The sequence below is a fragment of the Ochotona curzoniae genome, unplaced genomic scaffold (assembly GCF_017591425.1).
Source record: "Ochotona curzoniae isolate NIBS_2020 unplaced genomic scaffold, NIBS_Ocur_1.0 contig_46, whole genome shotgun sequence".
NCBI lineage: Eukaryota > Metazoa > Chordata > Mammalia > Lagomorpha > Ochotonidae > Ochotona > Ochotona curzoniae.
In genome coordinates this window covers 2,662,910-2,686,405 of record NW_024466340.1, presented here as the reverse complement: position 1 = coordinate 2,686,405, position 23,496 = coordinate 2,662,910, and positions in this window count along the sequence as shown.

Genomic DNA, 23,496 nt, shown 5'->3' with positions numbered 1-23,496 from the left:
AAAATGATGATGCCAGAGACTGGCACTGTGGTCTAGCACGTTACCTCCACTTCCCACCCTGGCGCGCCTGCCTGAGTCTGGCCTTCAGATGCAGCTCCCTGTGAACAAGTGTGCCTGGAAATGCAGCAAAAGATGCTTCGAGTGTGTGCCCCCCGTCATTCACATGGGAGGCCCAGGCTTCCGGTTCCGGGCTGCCCACCTCACTCTGCCTTACAAATTAATCTTGTAAAACAATAGGAATCGTGATGTAGATAAAGCCAGTAGCCCATTCCAGCCTGACAAGTATGCACACACACATACACACGTGAAGTCCTCTCTGAGCAGCAGGAGCAATATAACAGAGAAACGGTGGTGAGGGCAGCCTGGAGCCTTGGGCGGATGTCGCACAATGCCACGGCTCTAATGCTAATGAATTCTGATGACTCGGAGCGGTCATTAAACTAATAAGACCATCTCCAAATTAGTACAGCGGTTGCAGCCACTGTGCATCCAATCAAGCCTCCTTCATTATTTTAGACACAGCACACTTGACAAAAGTGACTGTGGGAGATGGGAACGGGGACCCTCATCTGATAATTTTATCACCTGCCTGCCGGAGCATGAAGGCATCGGTGTGATACAGTTGCTCTGTTGTTTTTTTTTTCCCTTGCCAGAAGGAAATGCCGGCAAAAAGCAAGCTTTTTTTTTTTTTTTTTTTTTACTCTCTAATTTCACAGGGCCCATCTCTAAAAGAAACATAACTTGTGATTCATTCCCTAATTTTTTCTTTGGAATGTTGACCTTCATTTGTCCATGCCCATGTGTCCTGAGACAACTATTTCTTCGCTTCCGGAAGTTGGTCCATCCCCTTTGTCAGCAACCCAGCCCTTGTAAACTTCAATCCGGGGAATTCCTTGCAGGAGCAGGGACGTTCGGGTGCTCCAGGAGCTTCCTGATTCCCCTGTGGGCATGTGCAGCCAGTTTCATTTTGGTCACCATCTCTCATTCCCACTCCTTGAGGCCAGGCTCTTCAATTTATCTGGTGCAATCACAGAGGAGTGTGATTGATTCTTCCTGGGATTCCTGGGACATTCCCAGTTTTTCCACTGAAGAGTCCCTTCTCCAGGGATATGGGAATGATTGGTCCCATATCAGGCACTCACCATCATCACTGCATTATCATGGGCTTCTACATTCCATGTATATATTGCCCTTTTTATTATTCAAGGGAAAGGATGAAATGTTAACCATCCCTCATACGACACACCGTCTTATCTTGTTCCCCTTCTTTCTTCCTTTTTTCCCTCTCTCTACCCTCTTTTCCTCTCTATTTCTCACACTCATCAAGAGGACTAAATGGGTTAATACATGATGCCTTGGCAAGGTCCCTAGGATGATTGCATCCGACCCCCCTGATTTAAACAAACTCTAGAAATCTTGCCACAATGCAGGAGAGGGATCCCAGCTGGGAGCAGCTGAATGTGGAAACTGAGGCTTAGGGAAGTTAAATATCACCTGCACGAGGCCCCAGGGCTCATCCTCGGTGGTCCCAAGCCTTGGGCCCAAGCCTGCCCTATTCCAAAGTCTGCCTTCTTAGGCACTATCCTGTAGGGCCTCGGGGGGAGCTGTTTAACTTTGGTTTTTCCTTGTTATAAAAAGTAATAATCCCTGCATTTTCTTTCTCACAAGAAGATTTAGGGTGGAATGAACAAACATACTAGAACATTCTCTGGAGCAGAAGAAAGTGGTGAAGACTCTAATTATCGCTATGTTTACTCAGGTACTATGCCCCTCAGGTATTTCCTTTTTCTCTGTCTTGGATAGAAATGGAAAGAGAGAGAGAGAGTGTGTGTGTGTGTGTGTCTGTGTGTGTGTGCATGTGCTCAACAATGTCCCCATAGTTCTCAGAGGAAGTGGCCTTCTATAGACATGAAGAGACAGACCACTGCTCTTACAAAAAAAAAAAAAATAAAGAGAGAGAACAAACTAGCAGTTACTCATACCCTTTGCAAACACTTCTGCCAAGCCTGAGGAGTCCTGCTGGTTGGGGGAATCAGAGATTTAGGCCATGAAGTTGCAGAAACAGAGGCAGAAATAAAGTAAATAAACATGTCATTTGGAAGCGATTACATGGTTGACAGGATCCTCACTGTGAGTGGGTTAATGGATCAATATTTACTATATCCATTTGATGCCATCTTGGGTCTTCAGGAGGTGTCATTCTTGCTGCAGAGGCCATTGAAAAGATCTGTAGACAGCTGGGGCTGTGGCACAGGCCTGCGCCAGGGTCTCCTCCCCCTTTGGCAATGCCAGTGCCTACTCAGCCTTTCCGGAGCATTGTATTAGGACCCAGGCATCGGATGTGCGTTGTTTCACTGACTTTTGACATGAACATTGGTGAGGACATGGAGACTCGGAGAAGTGATTCACTTGCTGGTATTCAAGCTTCTGTGCACAAGACCTTGACCTCTATGTGAAATTGCCTTGCTTCCTAGAAATCACAGTTACGATGTTCTTGGGCAAAAACTCTGTGACCACTGATCTGCCTACTGAAGGGCCTTGTGAAGATACAGAGTGGGTCTGAGAGCGGGATCTGTGCTTCTGAGATGGGGCCAGGCAATGCTGCTCTGACAAACACCACCGCCTCATCTTGTTGCTTCTCCGTGTGATGTGCCTCTCATGGGCACATGGGTTGACTGAAGGTAGGGCAGATATTCATTAAGAATAAGGACGCAGGCAGATGTTTGACCTTGCAGTCACAATGCCCACATCCCATGTTGAAGCATCTGGATTCCCAGGTCTACTCCCAATTCCACGTCGCTGCTAATACACATCCTGATAGGTACCAAGTAGCTGGATTGTTGACATTCACAGGGAGACCTGGCTCCTGGTTTCAGCCTGGCAGAGGACAAGCAATTGCAGATATCTGGCAAGGGAAGTAGTAGGTGAGTACAGTTATTCCCATGGCCTCTGGTTCTACATTTGCACAGTCAACCAAGACCAAAACTGTTTGGGAAAAATACTGCCTCTGTCCCGAACACATTTTTTTCCATGGTATTATTCTCCAAACAATCCATATAACAGAATTCGCACAGGACTTCCACTGCATTGGGAGTCTTCAGTCATAGAGAAGACATGCATGGGTTATATTCAAATGCTGCACCACGTTAAACAAAAGACTTGAGCATCCTCCAAACTTGGGACCCGGAGAAGGTCCTGGAATCGATCTCCCCAAATATGAGGAACAACCACACTGCCTTGTAGGGACCCACAGAATGTCCCACTCAGGAGGTATGTGATTCACTGGGTACAAGAATTGCAGGAACCCCACTGATCACCAGGGGGTAACAGATTTCACACCCTTTTTGGGAAAGATGAAGAGTCAGAGATCTTTGGTAAGCCTCCTAAGAGCTCTTCCAACCTCCCCACAGATTAATGCGCCAAGTGATTCACAAACACTTCTTAAGCAACCAGCTTTGAGCGAGGCCCTGCAGCAGATGTTCACAAAGTCTTTGCTCTGCGTGAACTCTGGCCTCTCCACCAATAAAAGGGAAAATGCTCGGATAGCAGCTTGCGCACGCACACAAAGGCACATCAAACGTTTTGCAACTCTAAAACATTCCGTGATTACAAACGAGCTTCTCCGTGGGCAAAATTTGAATTGCACAAGACTTCCTGAAGTAGAAACAATTGCAGACGCTGGGAGCATTTTCAAGAAAATCATTTTGGATACACGGTCTTACAGGCTGTACCTCTTCCCTTTCTCATTTCAGGCTGACCATCTTCTCCTTGGGTTTCACAGACTGCACCATTTCCTCAGGTTGTACTTTTCCATAATGTATTTAACCAATGATTTTTGTGGAACATTTAGTTTGGTTCTGAGTGTCTCATTTGCATGTGGTTTTTGACTACGGCCACCATGTTGTACAAAAGAACTCCTGGAACTATCACCCCAACTATCTGAAGCTCTGTATCCTTAGCTCAGCAACCCAAAGAGTCCCCTATTTCCAGGTCCTTGTAACCACCATTCTTCTCTTGCATTCAATATAGGACTGGAATCACTCAGCCACTGTCTTTCTGTCATTGCTGCATTTTGGTCAACCTAATGTCTTCCAGATTCATCCATGATGTTGAAAATGGCAATGTCCCTGCTCTCCAAAGGCTGACTAGTATTCCATTGGATGTATCCGACACATTTAAAGGATATAAATGCTTGTGTTTTGATATGTAGATATCAACAGGCTCCCACAAAGCTTAGAGCAGCTCAGACTCCCACTAATATCCAAGGAATGCGCTTCTGGTAAGAATCTCCTACGAGTGCACTAAGATTTGAAGCATCCATTCGGGAACTGGATGTGTCACTACAGTGGTGGCTTGCATTTCTCAAGTGACTAGAGCGTGGTGCAAACGTATTTTAAAATACTCATTAGAGAATGTTGAATTTCCTCTCATTTAGAAGCTCTGTCTTGGGTCCATTTTACTTTCATTTTGAATTTTAGAATTTTGCTTCTCTTACAACCACTTTACTTAAAAGAACATCTTAACCTTTGTCCAGCATAGATATGTATGCAGCTAAATTTGGGGGGTATGTTTCTCTTACCATTGGCAGAGGCTTAAATTGGTGTAAATTTGATGAGAACAACAGAATATGCATAAGAACTTTTAAAATCTAATAGTGCCTGACAAAGCACATCTACTGCTATGAATTTTTTTCCTAAGGAAATCCACATGAATATGTAAAAATAGTCAGAACCCTTTGCTGTTCATGGCCAGTGTGCAGTGTGGCCAGTATCTATTCTTCCTTTCTCTGTTATTTGTTTCAGCATGTTTGCAAGAGCCCCTGACTGCTCCACCATGAGAGAGAAAGAACTTGTCTTAATATTCTTACCTGTTTTTCCTTTCTTGCTTGATTTAAACTGGCTAGGTAAGTAGATTAGAAATAGATGATACACAGCATTGGTAGATAGATTACAGATGATAATGGTGACCCATGATAGATAGCTATTACAGGTAGATAGTACGATGGATGGGTAATAGCAATGCAACACACACACACACACACACACACACACACACACACACACACACTCATGTATCATCGCACCTAGAGCTCTGAGAACTAACACAAGCCTGGGCTCCACCCCCAGAATGATTCAGTAGGGTTGCATACGGCACCGAGTGGATGAAAGCACTTGAACAAAGGTACTGGGAACAAAAGTTAAGAATCACAGAAAATAACAAGGGGCACCTGAGTCATCACCAAGGCTGAGCACTGGAGAACAGCATTAGCGAGTTACTGACCAACTTAGAATAAAACCCACACCGAACTGCACGGCCCCAGGAAGGATGCTGTCCAATGCAGCCCTGGGGCACAGCCCCTCCATTGCAGATCCTTGACCTCAGCCCTGGGAGCTCTGCTGGCCTTGTTTTATGCCTCACTGTAGCCCTCCGTTCTCCCCAGTCTGCCAAGCAAGTACCTACCCCAGGACTTTTGCCCTTGGAGCCTGCTCTGCCTGGGCACAAGGTATGGCTCTCTCTCATTTGTGGGCTTCCAGTTCCTCCTAGCCCACCCATGCATTCTCCTATGTCAATAGGGTAGCTACTTCTTTCTGTTTTTCCTTTTAAAAACAAATGCCCCCCTTTATCACCACCCTATTGGCATATGCCTTGCCAGGCCAGGGTGGGAATATACCATACTCCAAGTGCAAATGCTACCCTGATTCCTCGGGCACTCAGAGCAAGATCATGCTCCTTGAGACAAAAAAGGGCCTGCTATGTGCCAGGTATTGTAGTGGGTGATCAAGACAAAGACCCTTTCACTCCAGTGTGGAGTCTCTCATGTAACTCTCCCTTCAGCCACAGTCCCCACCACTCTACCAATATTATCCTCAGCCTATCCTGTTCACTTCTTATCTCTTTGATGTCGTTAAGCATTGGAGAATCTGGCATTTGTTGAAATTATTTAGGAGTTTGGAGCAAATTTATTTGCCTCTGGTTCGTTTCCCAAATGCCAAGGCTGGGACAGGATCACAACCAGGGGCTGACAACATGCTCCAGGTATTCAACGTGGGAAGCAAGGACTTTTCACTCACACAAAACTAGAATAAGGAGTCCAAGCCAGGAATCAAATTCGGAAGCTCTGATGTAAGATGCAAGAGTACCAAACACCTGCCTGTGGAGCAGGTTTTTGGCAGAGCAGTAATAAGATCCAGTTGCTATTTATAGATGAGAGAGTCACGCAAACACAGTTCTAGTTACATAAGTGCTATTGTCTCATTCACCAGTTGATAAACAGCTGCTCAATGCTGGCCCCATTTAAGTGCCCAGATCTGGGGCTATAGTCCTGGTACTGCAGGTTAGGCTACCATCCCATAGCTCAGCTCTGGCTTGAAACCTGGCTGCTCAGCTTCCGAAGCAGCTCCCTGCTGACAGACCTGAGAAAGCAATAGAGAGTGGTCCAAGTCCATTGGGCTGTTACACCAATGTGGGAGACCCAGATGGAGTTACTGGCTCCTGGTTTCAACCTAACCTAGCGCTGGTCATTGTAGCCATTTGGGCAATGACCAGCAGATGAAAGAGCACTCCATCTCCCTCCTTATCAAATAAATAAACAGGAGATAGTATGCTTCAGGAAGGAGAAGCAGAGAACAGAGACCCAAAGTCACAACATAGAGGAGTGTAGGGTGCTGGCATCATTCAGCACTCAGTGCAGGGGATTACAAGAGCGAGGGACCAGCAAGGTTAAATAAGGGACCATGGTTCCAAGCAGCAAGTACTGAGGCCGAGTGTAGCCCTGACACATGTAAGGGTTTTGGGCTCACATAATTTTGAAAATGGCTAACTTAAAAAAAAATTAGAAGGCAGAGTGACAAAGATCATCCTGTGTTGGCTTATTTGCCCAAACCATCCAGCTCTGGGTAAGGTCAAAGACAGGGCCCAGAAACTCCACCTGGCACTTGTATGTGGGTAACAGGGGTCCAAGTATGGATGCTGCCATTCGTTGCTCTCCAGGGGCATTCTTTGCATGGAGCTGGGGTAAAGCTGGCTCTCAGGCTCTCATATGAGAGAGGGGGTGCTGAGCCACAGGCTCATCCTTAGTTTCTGACAACTTGTCGAGCTGGACAGTTTTCCCAGCTCGATTCTTTAAGCTGAAGAATCTTAAAAACTCAACTGTCATTTTAGAGGTAATGACTGGCCCAGGTCAGTGGTTACTGAAATTATCAGAATGGGAACAAGCCTTTTCTCAATGTGGAAGGTGCTCCCCTGGGCACCTGCACCCTACATTGGAGAACCAGGCTCCAGCGCCAGCTCCACTCCTGACTCTAACTTCCTGTTCATGGACACCCAGGGAGGCAGCAGAGAGACGCTAAAGAGCCTGCATCCCTGCCACCCATGTGGGAGACCCAGCTTGAGTACTGAGCTCCTGGCTTCAACCTGGTGCAGCTCCAGCTGTTGCATTTGAGGAACAACTGGATGGAAGACCGTCTCTGCCTCTCTCCTTCCCTTCTAAGTAAACAAGAAAAGCATAAACTAATGCAAGGCTCAGACGTGTGAAGACATATGGGGGTGAGAGGGGTTCTGCAGACACAAAATCCAACAGAACAAACCACAGGCCTTGAGGGTGCTAGACACACTCGGAGGAAGGACGTGGGTTTCGAACGTGACAGACGAGCGGTAAGAACAGCAGCAAACCCCATGGATGCAGCCTGTTCGGAGCGAAGGTTTCCAAGGAATGAGAAGGAACAGGCCAGGCGAGATGTGTAGATGAAACATTTACTTTCCAAAAGAAAACTTCCGTGACTCAGAGACACATGTAGTAGGAACGCAGTGTGCTGTGAAAAGCCACCCCCATCCATTTCTTCCCAAGGTTCACCCAGCAGCCCTCTTTCTCCAGGTACCATCTGCTGTGGAGGGCTCCCTGCTTCCTCCTCTTGCCCCCAGCCTCCACGATATCTTTATCAAATTCTTGTTGAAACACGGAAAGGAAAAATATTTCCAGCAGTGAAAGCTTTAACTTGTCGCCGCGTGTTCTTCTCGGATTTCTAAAGCGCAGAAGCCTGGCGAATATGTTTCCAATATCCCCTCGTCTCTCTCTGTTAGCGTTTTCCTCCCAGCTTCACCAAGGAGGTCCTGACCCCTGGCATCTCTTGGGGATAAGCGGTTTGGAGAGGGGGTCAGGCTTGTCAGGGAGGGAGAAGCCACGACCGCCTTGAGCAGCCCGCGTCCCCTGGCTCCGTTAATACATTTAACCTGGAAGAGGCATTGCTGCAGCTGAGATTAGATTACGGGGTTGGTGAAGGTGGCCCTAACAAATGGCAAAGTGGGGCTGAGCTAATCTCTGTTGACACGCATCTCATGCAAGGCCCGTGTTGAAGGCAGTGGGGCCCGTCTGCAGCTCATGTTTGCCTTGATGACCGAAGCGGGAGGTGAAGCCCAGGGAGAGCCACTGGGAAGGCTGTCTCTTTCAATCCAGGAGTGTAAGGTGTGTGTGCGGCATTCTTTAAAGGTCTCCCGGTACCAGCCAAATGTCCCTGCTCCCTGTGGGCCACGAGGTCGATTTCATCTTTTTTCCGAGCGTGCTTTTTGCGACTGGGTTTCTCGGAAGTGGTCACCTCCCTGGAGGTCTGAACGGCATCATTCTTTCATTTCACAACCTGGAGTCGAATGGCTCCCTGTGCAAAATCTCTTTGTGACAGTCACAGAGAAAAGGTATACATCTGACTTGTCCGCCCCCTCACTATGGGATGTTACACAGATTCCGACTGCTTCAGCCCCAGTTTTCTACCACTGTGTGTGGTTGTTTGATCCCCTGCATCTCCTGCTGGGCCCACTCTTAACAGTAAATACTGTAGAGTAAGAACATCTAGAGACAGACATCACTGCGTGGGAATGAACCAGCAGAGTAGAACTGAGTGCACTGTTCTTATTTTCTTAAAGGAGAGGGACAGAGAGAGTATATGTAAGAGAGACAGAGAGCCTTCCATCAACTGATTCAATCCACAAATGGCCGTAATAGCTAGAGCTGGGACAGGCTGCAGCCAGGATCCAGGAACGTGTGTGTGTGTGTGTGTGTGTGTGTGTGTGTGTGTGTGTGTGTGTGTGTATTTCCATGTAATACAGGGGTCCAAGGACTTGGGCCATCTTCTGCTGCATTCCTGGGCACATTAGCAGGGAGCTGGGTTGAAAGTGGATCAGATGGAACATGAACAGGCCCCCATATGGGATGCTAGCACTGTGGCTGGCAAATTTACCCTGTGTGCCACAATACCAGCCTCTGATGTTGCTAATTTTTAAACAAACGAGCAAACTAAAATCTAGTTGAGAGATGGATAGCTCTAAAGAATATTATAAAGGATAAATAGGAGGAGTGTGTTTTTAACCAGCTTATGGAGGTAGGACTGACCTATTAAAAAATAACTAGGCATATTGAATGTGTACACAAGGCTTGATGCATTTGGAGAGGTAATCACCAATGAATCAACCACCAGATCCTGGCCACATGGTTTTTCACCTCCTAATATTTTCTCCCACCCTCTGACACTACTCTCTCGACCAATCTTTAGGTATATGACACAGTGCTGTGGGTAATACTATACAATCATCTCTAGAACTCAGTCACCTTGCATACCTGGATTTCTGTATCCTTCCACCAACACCTTCCTGTTCTCCCTTCCAGCCCTTGGCAGATAGCACTCTACACTACAATGACGGTCTTAGATTGCCCATGTAAGAGGGGCTTTCTATCCCCCAGTGCACCCGTGTCGTCAAGAGGGGTAGGATTTCTGTTTCTTCTGGTTTAGAGCTTTCCCATTATCCACTCATCCATCCCTAGTATGCTGGTTATTAAGTCTTTCCAGATAAATAAAGTTGATTCAGAAACCTCATGAAAAGTTGGAATTAAAAGATAAGCTTAATTGGAGAGGGGAAAAAAATACAAACTATTACAGAGGACTTCATAAAGTCCATGGAAATGTACATCATGAAAAAGTTACAAGTAGATGTCCACTTTCACAGTAAAATAAGCTTCTGTCTTAATTCTATTTTTTACAAATTTTTGTGGAAAAACTATTATTACTAATCTTATGTAAAACCATAAATTCAAACTTTGTCACTAATTAAAGTAGTATTTAAAAGAATTCTCTATGCTTAAGGAGAGTTCATGCCAGGTATATAATATTAAAATACTTCATTTTTTAAAAAGTTTTGATTATTTTTATTGCAAAGTCAGATAGACAGAGAGAAAGATCTCTCACCTATTGATGCACTCTCCAAATAGATGCAACAGCCAGACCTGTGCCAATCCAAAGCCAGGAGCCAGGAGCTAGTTCTGCCTCTCCCATGCATGAGTGCAGGGTCCCAAGGTTTTGGGCAGTCCTCGACTGTTTTCCCAGGTCACAAGCAGGGAGCTGGATGAGAAGCAGGACCGCCGAGACATGAACCAGTTCCCATATAGGATCCCAGCATGTGCAAGGTGAGGACTTTAGCCACTAGGTTACCATGCTGGGCCCCAAGTAGTTCATTTCTCTACCTCAAAGTAGAAATGTGTAATACAATTTTAAAGGCATTTGAAAAAAAAATAACTAACATCTACTCCTCAACTTTCAATATAGGAATATGTTTTTAAAGAAGAAAACTCCAGATTGTATCAACCTCCAGACAGAGTGACATTTAATGATGTCCTCCTACAAGTATTTTTATTGAAATCAAACAAGACAATGATGTTCACTGTCATCTTTCACATTTAACATTTTTCCTGGAAAGCCTAGTCAATGTAAGAATTCATAAAACAGAAATAAGTAAATAGATAAATGGACGTGAAAGAGAACAAAAAAAAATGTCATTTGTGGATGATATAATGTTCTTTCTAGAAAACACAAAGGAAATCATTGCAAAACATCAAAACCCAATAAAGAGTTCAGTAATGTTGCCAGATGCCAAAGAAGACATTCACAAATCAATAGCTTTCTCAAACAGTAAAAATCCAGTGGTTAGAAAATAAAAAGGACCTAGTTTCAATAGCAACAATCTTCATAAAATGCCTAGGAAAACACTTAATACTAAATACATAATGACCACATGCATGAAATCTAAACATTCCTGAAAGGCACAGAAATGAGATTTGATTAAATGGAGAGAATCAGCATGTCCTCTGCTCCCAACGGTTTGGATGCAATGCGGTTCTAAAATGAAATGCCAGGGATTATTTTTGTGAACTGTGAGTTAAGAGAGCGAGTGTGCCAAAGAAGCTTTCGTTTGGGTAACTAAATGCATGAGATTGGCCAAAGGTTTGTTCCCAGAGGTGAAAGTATTTGTGTTTCCATATAACAATGGTATTCATCCAGAATAATCAAATTGTGTTACACGTGCAGAATCGTTGACAGGCTGAACATACTTGAAGTCCTGGAAGAATCAACTCAGAAATAAGTGTAATGCTTCGCTAGGGGGGAAACCTGGCAGCACTGGCAGCAGCAAGAATGAGCACTGTTCAAAAGCAGGCATCTGGAAGTGAACACCTGGTCAAGTGTTAAGGCACCACGTGGGACCCCAGCATGCCTCATCAGAGTGCCTGGTTCAAGTCCCAGCTCCGCTTCTGATTCCAGCTTTCTGCAGACATGCATGCTGGGAAGCAGGACGTGATGGCTCAGGTAGTTGAGTTCCCGCCATCCACATGTGAGACCTAGACTGAGTTCCTGAATCCCATGCATTTGGGGAGTAAACCACCAAGTGGGAGAGTATGTTAGCATCTCCCACTTCCCATCCCTCAGGGAAGAACCACTTGCTCTCCCTGGTTGAAGTCAGAGCACTCATAGTGGCTTCACGCTGGTTAGAGGTCAACATTGGAGCAATGTATGACCTGAGTCCCCGATCATGTGTGTTCCCCTTCATCCACCACTGGCCAGCCAATCCTTCCCGCTGGGATGCTTCCTGGTATGACAGGATCGGCAAGGAAAGAGAGGCAAGGTAGACTGTCTTCTCTCAAGCTGAGTAAACTAAAGCCCAGATCGCCAAGGTGATTCCTTTACTGTCACAGAAAAAGTTTCCAAGATTAGTTAATCTAGCACTTTTCACCCCCATGGGAGCCTGCTCCCAGACAATCTCGGAAGTCAAGCAGTGATTAGGATTCTAGAGAAGAAAACAGAAAATGAGGGATATCACTGAAAACTCATAAGCAATCAAGAATACACCAAGGGCAAGGGGGAGGTTAAGCCACTATGTTCAATACCAGCGTCCAAGACCTGAGTGCTGGAATGAGTCCTGGCTGCCCCACTTCTCATCCACTTCCTGTTAATGTGCCTGAGAAGGCAACAGAAAAGGTTCCTACTGCTTGGGTCCCTGGTACCCATCCATATAAGAGACCTGGATGGAGGTGCTGGCTCCTGGCTCCAGCCCTGTCCAGCCCTTGTTATAATCAATCGAGGAATAAGCCAGCAAATAGAAATCAATTCAATTTTCTCGCCTCTCCTGTTCCTTCCACTACTTTCTTTTCCTTTCCCATCTCTTCTTCCCTTCCACTTGTCTTTTTTAAAGAAATAAACAGTTGAAAAAAAGAAAGAAAAGACTACCTCAAGATTGAGGGGCCAGGAGGCTAACTTAATGGATAGGATGTTTATATTCCATTCCAGGTTTCCTGAATTCAATGCCCAGCTCTGCCAGGTGACCCCAACTTCCCACTAATGCAGACCCTGGAAGGCAGTGGTGATGACTCAGTAGCTTACTTGGAACACTGGGATTATGTTCCAGGCTCCCAGCTTCAAGCCCAGCAAGGGGCTTGTGTGGGCATTTGGGAGAGAAGTACCAGGTGGGAGATTTTTTCTCTCCCTCCCTAGAGACAGGGAGCTGTGTCTGCTGAGACAATCTGTTCCATTTTCACTCTGGTCATTTTCATTTCCATCGAGACAAATGCCACAGCTTCTACTAAGTTTCTCCTTCTCCCTGCCAGGCTGATAAGGTGCAAGTCAAACACCTCTTTCTCATATCTGATGGCAGCCAAGCCATGAATTAGCTCATTCAGATGCTTCCTGGTATCTCTTCTAGAACAAGGAGATCTCAGAGGCTGGGCTTGAACCCAGGACACAGGTCTCTGGGAATCCCAGGAAGAGGTGTTTTGAAATGAACTCTATTCATTCTTGTAATTGGGCTTTGCCTACTTTGTTATCCCTGATGTCAGCAAAGCTTATAAAAGGGATGCTTGGTGCTTATCGAGAGCATTTGAATGAGGAAGCAGAAACAAACCATGAAGGAAATAAATAGAAAAGAAAAAAAAAAGAGGAAGAGAGAAACTCCTGGCAAGAGCTAAGGAGGAGAGAGGACAGAGAAGGTTGAGATGCCAGTGATCTGAAGAGAGCTGCTGACTCGAGTGCTGCTGGAAGCCTGGCAGGTGCATGCAGGCCATGGGCTTCTGGAAGACCCAGGCCTGGGGACTGACTGCAGGAGTTGAGGTCTCTGAGTCAAGACCAGGACAGTATCAAGCTCCAAATCTTGATGACCTTGAGTTTCATCAACCTCCAAGCAGAGTAAAAATTTCCTTCTCTGTTGAGGGCAAATAGGCGATCCCTGGATTCAAAATGGATGAATGCTTTAAATGTATAGCTATCTCTTTCCTCCAAAATATTGTAACTTAATATTGAAGTCAGGGGCTGAACTTCCAAGGAAAACAGATTCTTTGATTCTCTTGAAGTTAGATTGCTGAATGTGTGTTCAATTTTCTTTCTTCATATGCTCAAGTTCCTACCTACAATCTGACCGTATAGCACTCCTGTGATGGAGTGACAGCTGACAGGATGGTGGGACCTCTGAGTGCAGGAGAATAAGTCCTGGATCCCAGACTTTGTCTCAGCCAATCACAAGTTGAGGGATTTTTGAGAGCTGCCTCCCTTCTATACAAGGTCATAAACTAAATGATACGACTTAGAAGTCACTGTGAGTGGTGGCCAGCAACATGCCACCTCCTAACCACCTCCAGCAAGGGTATTTGGATGCGTATAGGTCGTGTGTGTGTGTGTGTGTGTGTGTGTGTGTGTGTGTGTGTGTAGCCCTAGGCTCGCTACCCTGACTGATGGAAGTGGAACACATCAGACCCTCTCGGTTTGAGATTTGTGTGGAATCTGGGAGAGGTGGGCAGTCCTTACTGGTTGGTGATACCAAGCAGATGGAGACATGTTTGCTATGCATTTACCATGTTTATCCATGTAAAGAAGGAGTGACCTTAGGAGTGGAAGGAAGATGTGATGAGAGAATTACATACAGGAGGAGCGAGGAAAAGAGAGACTACATGTACACATTTATGTGTATAGAAGCAAGCTCAGGAAGGATACACCAAAAATAGCAAGTGTGACGTCTGATGAGTTTGACTACCTTTCATTCTCTTCTCTCTCTCTCTGCATTGTCTGCACTTTTTTTTTTTCTACAGAGGGTGCTTACTAATTTTACAATCAGTAGAAATGATGAATCTATCTCCATTTGGAGAAAATTTTCTTTAAAAGGAATGCATCTGGGGACACTAGCATTCCTCCCCCTTGCAAAGCCCGAGGGAGAGATGGAGCCAGTGCCGAGGCCTTTGTAGTAAATATCTCCAGACCACACTAAATCCAATCTTCTCATTTGGGGTTATTTGCTTTCCGGACGGCAAGGCTGTGATGGATCCCAGATTCGGACCTCGTGGCATCTCAATCAGCTGTGTTTAGATGCCGCTGTGACACAAGATTATGACGTTTTGATGGGATTAGGAGATAACTTTGCTTTAATCTATAAAGCCCTGCATGGCTTGGGATCTGATTACCCTGGCAGTTCCCTTCCTCAGCCCCAGCAATTAAGATTTAGCCAGAATACTCTTGTTAACGATCCCCATATTGAAAGCTCAGGAAATCAGAAATGGGTGGTTTTGTTTGGAGTTGTTTTTTCTGGTTTTGTTCTTCCTTTTCTGCCGAAAGCTCTGGACTCTCTCGAAGGCTCCTGTCTCCAGATACTAGGGGGCTGCCGGCTTTGCTCCTGTGTCTGCTCTCTGAAGAAACCATCTTTGGGATGATGTCTCCCTCTTGTTCCTGTGGAGTGGGTGGAGGGTTTGCTCTCTTTAATTGAATCAGTTGTACTTTGTGCTGGGCACTGCCAGTCCAAGCTACGAGATGAATTTTTCAGTCTGGCCAAGAAATTGTCGAGCTTAGATCTGCAAAGACTTTAATGAGACTCCCTCTGCCTAAGGAAGTTTGGTCCACCAGAACCACACTGGTTCGGCGTCATATTTTCCAGAGGTCTCTGCTCCCAGAATCCTTAAGCTGCAGGAATTTATGGTCTGTGGTCAAAACATTGTTAAGTTTGCACATGCTCTTATTTCCACTAAAAAGCAGTTCCATGAATATAATAAAGAAAAAAAAAAAGCAAAGTTTGTGGAGGGTACAGATTTAATCCGCCATCATTTGAGTTGGGTGTTTGAGAGGCAACTGGTTTTGGTGCTGCCTGGTGAGTTTGCCCTGTCTGGCTGCCTCTGCATCTCAGCTCCTGCCCTGGGAAGCTGACTGGCGTGGCCACTTTCCACAGGTTTCATTTGGATCTGACCAAGGAGAGGCAGTCACAGGATGTAGGCAAGAATGAGCACAAGCTCACCACATATTTGTTCTTTCCACTCTCCCCAGGCTGAGCCTGGGTTGGCCGTCACCGAGTTCCTCGCCCATGACCCTGTGCCCTAGCTGAAGGCCCCTTCCTATAGCTGTAGCTTTCCAGTGTCTGGGAAATTGCTACCCAACCCCTGCCCTCTCCCCATACTAACTTCTTGAGTCCCAGAGTAGGTAACATATCAGGTGACTATCAGACCCCAGGCTTCCTTTAATCCTGCTCACACATTTGCAAATGTTCCCTCAGCTAAATTTTTGTCCATTCCTCCTGTTGAGTGTGCAGCCTCTCTCTCCTTCCAGGACCCTGTCCAATACCAGTATCATGACTACTGACAACTTGTTTCTGGAATTCAGAAATCTTCAAACTCAGAATTTCATCTCTTCCTGGACTCATGAACTCGGTAAATGATGTCATATTCTTGAACCTCAGTTACCTCATCTATACAATGGGTATAAAAATAATATCCAAATTACAGGATTGTCATAATGGTGAAGCAGAAGAAAAGGAAGAAAAGCTGTAGCATATGGCCAAGATTTGTCCTTTCCTGAATACTCACATTTAGCAAAGTTTGTGGATATTCAGTAGGTGTTTATACAGACCGATAAGGAAATGAGTGGATGAATGAATGAATGATGGTGAGAAATGCTAGTGGTTGCATGATAGTAAGTGTTACCCAAAGCAACACCATTCAACATGGGCCATAAAGATCATATAGCTTAATGGAGGAAACTCCAGGCAGAAAACATACAAGCAGGGGTATTAGCAAGTACTGCCTGGACTCTATTGAGCGCCACAGCGATTGTATGTATCAGAATGCAGAGATCTATGATGGGCAATGCTAGCTGCTATAAAAAAAACCCTCAAATTCCAGGGGCTCAAAGCAACAAAATCATTGCCAATTCACACAAAATTCATAGTGAGTATTGCCAATCAGCTTTCCCCTGGCTAAGAGATGGTTCTGGAGTCAGAGTTCTTTAATCACGTCAGCTTATGCAGAAATAAAAACAGCATGGCAGATGCTCAGTGACAGTGACAAAAGTCACTTCCACCTAGTAGATCTGGGAGCTAGATGCCAGTCACCCCCAAAGATACCAAAATCCACAGGGAAGACTATCCACTGATTCCCAAGTCCTGCATAAGGTGATATGCTAACTGCATGTGCTGCAAACACACCCTCCTGAATACTGTCATCACTTATAATCCCTGGTACAGTATAAATACTGTGTAAATAGCTGCTATGCTGTGCTGCCTAAGGAACAACAGAAATATGTTTGCATTTTGTACAGATGTAATTTTTGTAATTAAAAACATATATATATATATAGAGAGAGATATCCAATCCAGGATTTGTTGATTCTATGAATGTAGGAAAGCTTCCCCAACCCTGTAAGGAAGGCCAACCACATGCCTTCCGTTGTTCAAAACTCACATTCCCAGCCTCACCTCGTCTCAGCCATGCTGTGAAATGTAGCCTAGGTGGAAGACCAGGTGGATTCAGAGGAGAGGTGGCCAAACTCTGCCACAGGTTGGGACGGTTGGCAGAGTCTGAGAGCCTCGAGCGCCAGACTTGACTGTGCGTGCTGCCCGAGTGGAGCTCACACACAAACGAGCTCAAAACTGGCACTTACAAGGAATGTTTCAGGAAACAGGTGACCCATGAAGACCACCACCAGTGAGTGAGTGTATGGCCAAGAAGGGCTGGAGGTTCTGGAGGTCCCGTGCCTGCAGAGGAACGAGGCTGCTTCTGCGCAGAGCCATCCAGCTTTCTCCAGAGCCAGGCAGCCTCAGCTTTCAGTCACTCTTGAGCCTCCAACAAAAAGCTTTGCTGATCTAACCCTGCTTCTGCAGTAGATCAGCCAAGAAAGGGGACAGCAGCACTGGTTCTGAAAGGTGCCTATGATTGAGTGCCAGGGTTGGTCTCACTTCATCCTCCTCTCTAGACTGTAAATCACCTCTGTCTGTGAGACCCTGAAGGATTTCGGTGGCCTTGGACTTGGTGTGCTAGAACTGAGCATGTTCCAGACAAATCAGGACTCATTGGTCATCATCCCTCTGGCTTTGATCATGGGTTTGATCACAGGTTCAAAGACCAGCTTTGGGGCAAGATGGTTCATCTCTGACAGCTTTGGTTTTCATCACCAAGAATGTGGGGACAAGCAAACTGCAACCACCTAGGACTGGGGTAAAGACTGAATTAAGAAATGCCTGAAGACCACTTGGCAATGCACTTGTTTGATGGCAACAAGTTCACTCAACGTTGCGTGGGGCTCTCTTCCTCAATTTGGGCGAGGCTTGTTGAAAACTGAGCCCTTGAGAGAGGAGGCTCTTCCCAGGTTGACAGGGAGCCAGGACTTATGCTGAGAATGCAAGGTTCACCCTACGCCGGGTGCTGCAGGGAGGCCTGGCAGGTGGTTCTCAGATGCAGAGGGCGGTAAAGCTGCACGTGGTTCTCAGCTGCTGGCCAGCAGGAAGTACAGGGCTCAGACGATGTGCGGGGCAGGCAGCCCGCCCAGGAGCATCTGATCCCCAACTCTCGCCACCAAGGGAGGAAAGGCAGGGGGTGCGAGTGACGTGATAAGAAGACCCCAAGGAGCATTTATTCCGGAGCTTTCAAAGTTCACCCCTTCCTCCTACAGGAACCAAACTTTAATAACCAGAGCCAGGGAGTGAAAGAGAAAGAAACCAGACTAGCAAACCAAAGGCCTTTAAACAGGTCACGTTGTATTCAGAGGGAGGCTTTGAAATTGTGCATGTGTAACCACAGCAGACGTTTTCAGCCCCTCTGATCCTGCCTGAGGCTGAGCCAGACAAGCCAAAAGCACAAATGAAAGGGAAGAAGAAAAGGGAGACACGAAAAGGAAAAGGCTGGGATCAGGAAAAGCATGAGAGGAAGAAAAGCCCAACCTTTGCAGGCACAGGGCATGGAGATGAACCGGCCAGGAACTCCCATCTTCAAGGTCAGGGTCTTCCTGGGGGTGTGGACAATGGGGAAGAACACAGTCATGGTCAGCTTCCAGTGTTGGAGAGGAGGACCCTGAGGCTTAGGAGAGGCAAAATCCTTTATCCAAGGATGTACCGCCAGCAGGGAACAATGCCAGAATTTGGGCCCAATCTGAATGCTGCTCTTTTTTTATTCTTCTTATTATTAGTATTTGAATGATTTATTTAAAAGGCAGAATGACAGAGGAGAAGGAGAGACAGACAGAACTTTCCCATGAACTAACTTACTCTCCAAATGGCTACAGTGACGAATACTGGGCCAGGTTGAAGCCAGAAGCCTGGAACTCCCTTTGGGTCTCCCACATGGGTAGCAGGGGCCCAAGTGGCTGGGCCATCAGCCACTGTCCCAGATGCATAACCATGAAACTAATGCGGCTGAAACCAGTGTTTGTATTCGATGTTGGCACCGCAGGAGTTAGTCTAACGTGCTGTGCCACAATGACAGACTCCCTCCCCGCCTCCCCCACCCCAGTTTGGATTCTAGTCATTTTCTAATAACACACCCAGGAGGCACAGACAGAATGTACCACCTGCAACAAAGTTGCTCCACCTTAGCACTGTGAACATTTTATCGTTCTTTGTTGTGGGGGTGGGGGAGAGTGCTTTTTAGGTAGCATAGGATGTTTAGCCAGCATCCTCAGCCTCCTCCAGTAGATGCCAGTACTGACTTCCTCCCAACTTGTGACAACCAGGAATGTCTTTAGACAGTGCCAGATGCCTCTCAGAGGCAAAATCACCCCCTGTTGAGAACCACTGATGTAGGAGAGAGCCTAAAACAATGGTAATTACTCTAAGTTGAAAGTGAACTAAAAGTCCTATAGAAGGCCTTTAATCCCATCAATATCTCATTTCATCCCCCACAAGAGCTCTGTGAGATAGGCATTTCATAGACGAGGCCTTTAAGGATCAGACAGTTGAAATCACAGCTCCAAGGAACACAGCCAGGAAGCGACAAAGCTGGGATGTGAACCCAAGTCCACAGACTCACTTCCCAGAGTTCAGAGCACAAAGCAGACGACGGGAAGCAGAGGGAGCCGAGGAGAGAGACAGAGCAACGCAGTGCACGGGCACGTTGCAGGGGCATGGCCACCCTGTGGCCTGTTCCACTGAGGCTGGGACCCTCACCTCCACCCCCTGACCCATCGCGTTCTGTGCAAGCGTCCTGAACGCGAATCCACCCCAGCTCGCCCTGTCTCGTATCTCATCAGGAGAGACGACATATTCCAAAAGCTTCATGATTTATGGGGGAAAACCACTTGCCCTGAACATCCATCTCTCTTCACAGGAACACATATGTTTGGGGAGCATCTATCCCAGAAATGACCCGCATTTATTTTCTGCCAGGAGCCAATGGCCTGGGGAATTCAAGAAATGCCCCTAAATTACAAACGAGTCCGGGGGACCTTCCTCTAGAAACCTTTTCCCAGGCCTGAGCCTCGTTATAAATCACCCTGCAAGCATCACACACCGCCGTAAACCACACATGTGCGGGGAAGCGAGGGGAGCGTCCGCCTGCGAGAGAGGAAGCCACAGTGACCACAGAACTCGTGGGGAGGGGTCAGGGCTTGGGGAGCGTGCCCCGACCTCCTCCGCTGGCGATTTTAATCACCCTACCCTACCTTTCCTATGCCTGCAGACCGGACTTGCAGGGGGTGAAGGGTTCCCTTTGAAAATCGGATGAAAGCGATGGGCTCCTCCCTTCATTAAATAAATAAATGATTGTTTACTCGGGTTAGTGCCTGCAGAGGCAGTGAAGACTGCTTTATGACGCCTTAGAAAGATAAAAGACTTTCTCTTCCCCATCATATTTTTTTAAAAAAGCATTTTTAGTGTATTGACTTTTTAAAATATTTATTGACATACAACATGCATACAGAAAGGTGTGCTCATCGTAAGTAACCAACTTAATGAATTTCTACAAACTGAACAAACCGGTGTAACCTGCACCCAGATGGGGAAAGAACAATTTTGCATCTAGAAACGTGTGCACTTTCTCCTCCAGGCTCCTTCGTCTATCCATGTCAGCCAGGAGCACAATTCACACACAGCGGAGGCACGCCTCGCCTGCTGCTGTCCTCTGTAGGAACAGAACTGTCCACTTGGTTCCTTTATGGGCAGCTCCTGTCCCAAACAGTCCAGGGTGAGGTGCACCTATGCTGGGAAGCACCATGTGCTCCTCCTCATTAGCATGCGTTTCTCTGTCGTGTGAGCATCTCATGGTCTTGCTCTGTGCCACTGCTATAACAGGATGCAAAAACTTACATAATGTTTTTTTAAGATTTTAATCTATGTTTATTGGAGAGGTAGATTTACAGAGAGCAAAAAAAGACAGAGAGGAAGATCCTCCATGCATCAATTCACACCCCAAACGGCCGCGATGGCCGAAGCTGAGCTGATCTGAAGCCAGGAGCCAGGAGCTTCTTGTGGGTCTCCCACATCAGTGCAGGGTTGCAAGTTTTTTTGGGCCTTCCTCAACTGTTTTCCCAGGTCACACTCAGGGATCTGGATGGGAAGTGGGGCCACCGGGATTAGAACTAGCACCCATATGGGATCCTGGTGGATGCAAAGTGAGGACTTTAGCTGCTAGGCTACCACACTGGGCCCAAAAATTATTTTTAAGATTTTAATTTATTTTTATTGGAGAGGCAGATTTACAGAGAGAAGGAGAAACAGAGAGAAAGATCTTCCATCTGAAAATTCACTCCCCAAATGGCCACAACAGCTGGAGCTGTGCCTATACAAAACTAGGAACCAGGAACCAGGAGCCAGGAACTTCTTCTCTGGATCTCCCATATGGGTGCAAGGTCTCAAGATTTTGGGCCATTCTCTATTGCTTTTTCAGGCCACGATCAGGAAGCCACATGGGAAATGGAACAGTCGGGACATGAAGCAGCGCGCCCATATAGGATCTCAGTACTTGCAGAGTAAGTCCCTGAGCCAATGCACTGGGCTCAATTCTTAGCATAAAACACCTACGTTAAGAGGAAAACTGATAATAGAAGCTCTGTTGCTATTGTTTCTATCTCCCGCCCTGACGGGCTCCGTTGTGATCTGTGGTGTTTCTGTGCATCTCTCTCCCCTGACACAGACAGCTTTGGTCTGCTGCAGGAACGCAATTGTTATACAAGTGATTCCCACTTATCATTATGTCCTGCAAGTCATTTCTTTCAATTGCTGGACATTCTTTCATGCCAGGAGAGTGCTGTGCTTTATGCAACTGGTCTACTAATGAGGCACTTCCCGACTGTCACAAATGAGATGGCAGCAAACATTCTTTTATGTATATCCCTGTCGGAGGGAAATGGAGAGATGGAATGGGTGGGTGTCTACGATTGCCTGTAAGCATTTTTTTTTATTATGAACTCGAACAGTTCATTCAAGCTGCTATGAATTCTGGAAAGAGCTTGACATGTGTGAAGGTGTTTGACAGAATGATAGAGGTTCATTTGGGTGTTCAAAGGCTAGACAGACGCCTAGAACTGGGAAGAACACCAGAGGAAGCTCCTGGAGCCTTCACTTGGTGTTAGTTTGCCAGCACCTGGGTCTCCTGGGATGCCAACATCCTTCAGATAATCCGCAAAGGAGAGAAGGCACTGTAAGCCATGCTAAGGCTGGTTGAAAATGTGACATCCGGGCCCGGCGCGGTGGCGCAAGTGGTTAAGGTCCTCGCCTTGCACGCCCGGGATCCCATATGGGCGCCGGTTCTATCCCGGCAGCCCCGCTTCCCTTCCAGCTCCCTGCCTGTGGCCTGGGAAAGCAGTCGAGGACGGCCCAAAGCTTTGGGACCCGGCACCCGTGTGGGAGACCCGTGTGGGAGGCTCCTGGCTTCGGATCGGCATAGTATCGGCCATTGTACTCACTTGGGGAGTGAATCATCGGACAGAAGATCTTCCTCTCTGTCTCTCCTCTCTGTATATCCGCCTTTCCAATAAATAAATAATAAAAATAAATCTTTAAAAAAAAAAAGAAAATGTGACATCTGGGATGAAAGGAATAATCACAATGATAGAATGAACAGTTGTTGAGTTTTTACCAAGCTTCAACTTTTACCCTACTCTCACAGGGCAAATGTCACTTGGAGTCCAGTGTTCCCACTGGACAACATGAGGCCCAGCTATGTCACCTGTCATCTGTCCAAAGTCACACCTACCCACCAGGTTTATTAATTCTGGGATATGATACAATTGAGCATGCCTGACATGGTTCCCACCCATTCCACTGTATCGATGAAATCAGACAGAACAGCAGCTGTCCAAAGACACAGTGTTTTCAAAGAGTTCATGGAAAGAATACAGTACAGGGGTTGGGGGTAATTGTGCATAGTTTTCACACACTTCTGCATCAAAATAGACTTGGCTATGAGTCTCATTTTTCCATAACGTTGCCAAAGTGGTCACAATCACAGCAGTCAGCGCTGCGCAGGGGTCTTCTTCCAAAGGCAACGATGGAAAGACCACCTGGAGAAGGAGCAGACCCCACGTGAAGGTGCTCTCTCCTGGCTCTCAAGTCCTGCCGTCTGGTATTGGAGGGGCAGAGCCTGCAGCCAGGACAAGGTGAATCACCAAGCTTGCCAACAGCAGCTGCCTGCAGCGGGGGCCGCACTAACCAGCTGACTGCTCCCTTCATCCTTCCAAAGAGTCTTTGGGGAAACTGAGGCACAGAGAGAAATTACTCGAGGGCCTCGGGGAGCTCTGACCTCCTACTCCTCAGACAGTCTCAGGCGAACATTCTTCCAGAAGGACGAGATAGATCTGTGTTGGCTTTGGCGGAGGCGCTGACCAGAACAGGTGTTGTGGTTAATGCCTCAGGGTCCAGTCCCTCACTGAGCAATCGACAACAGCAGGCCACACTGATATTGAGTTAAACTGGTGTCTTATGGCTGTCTCCTTTCAACGAGTTTCCTCTGGC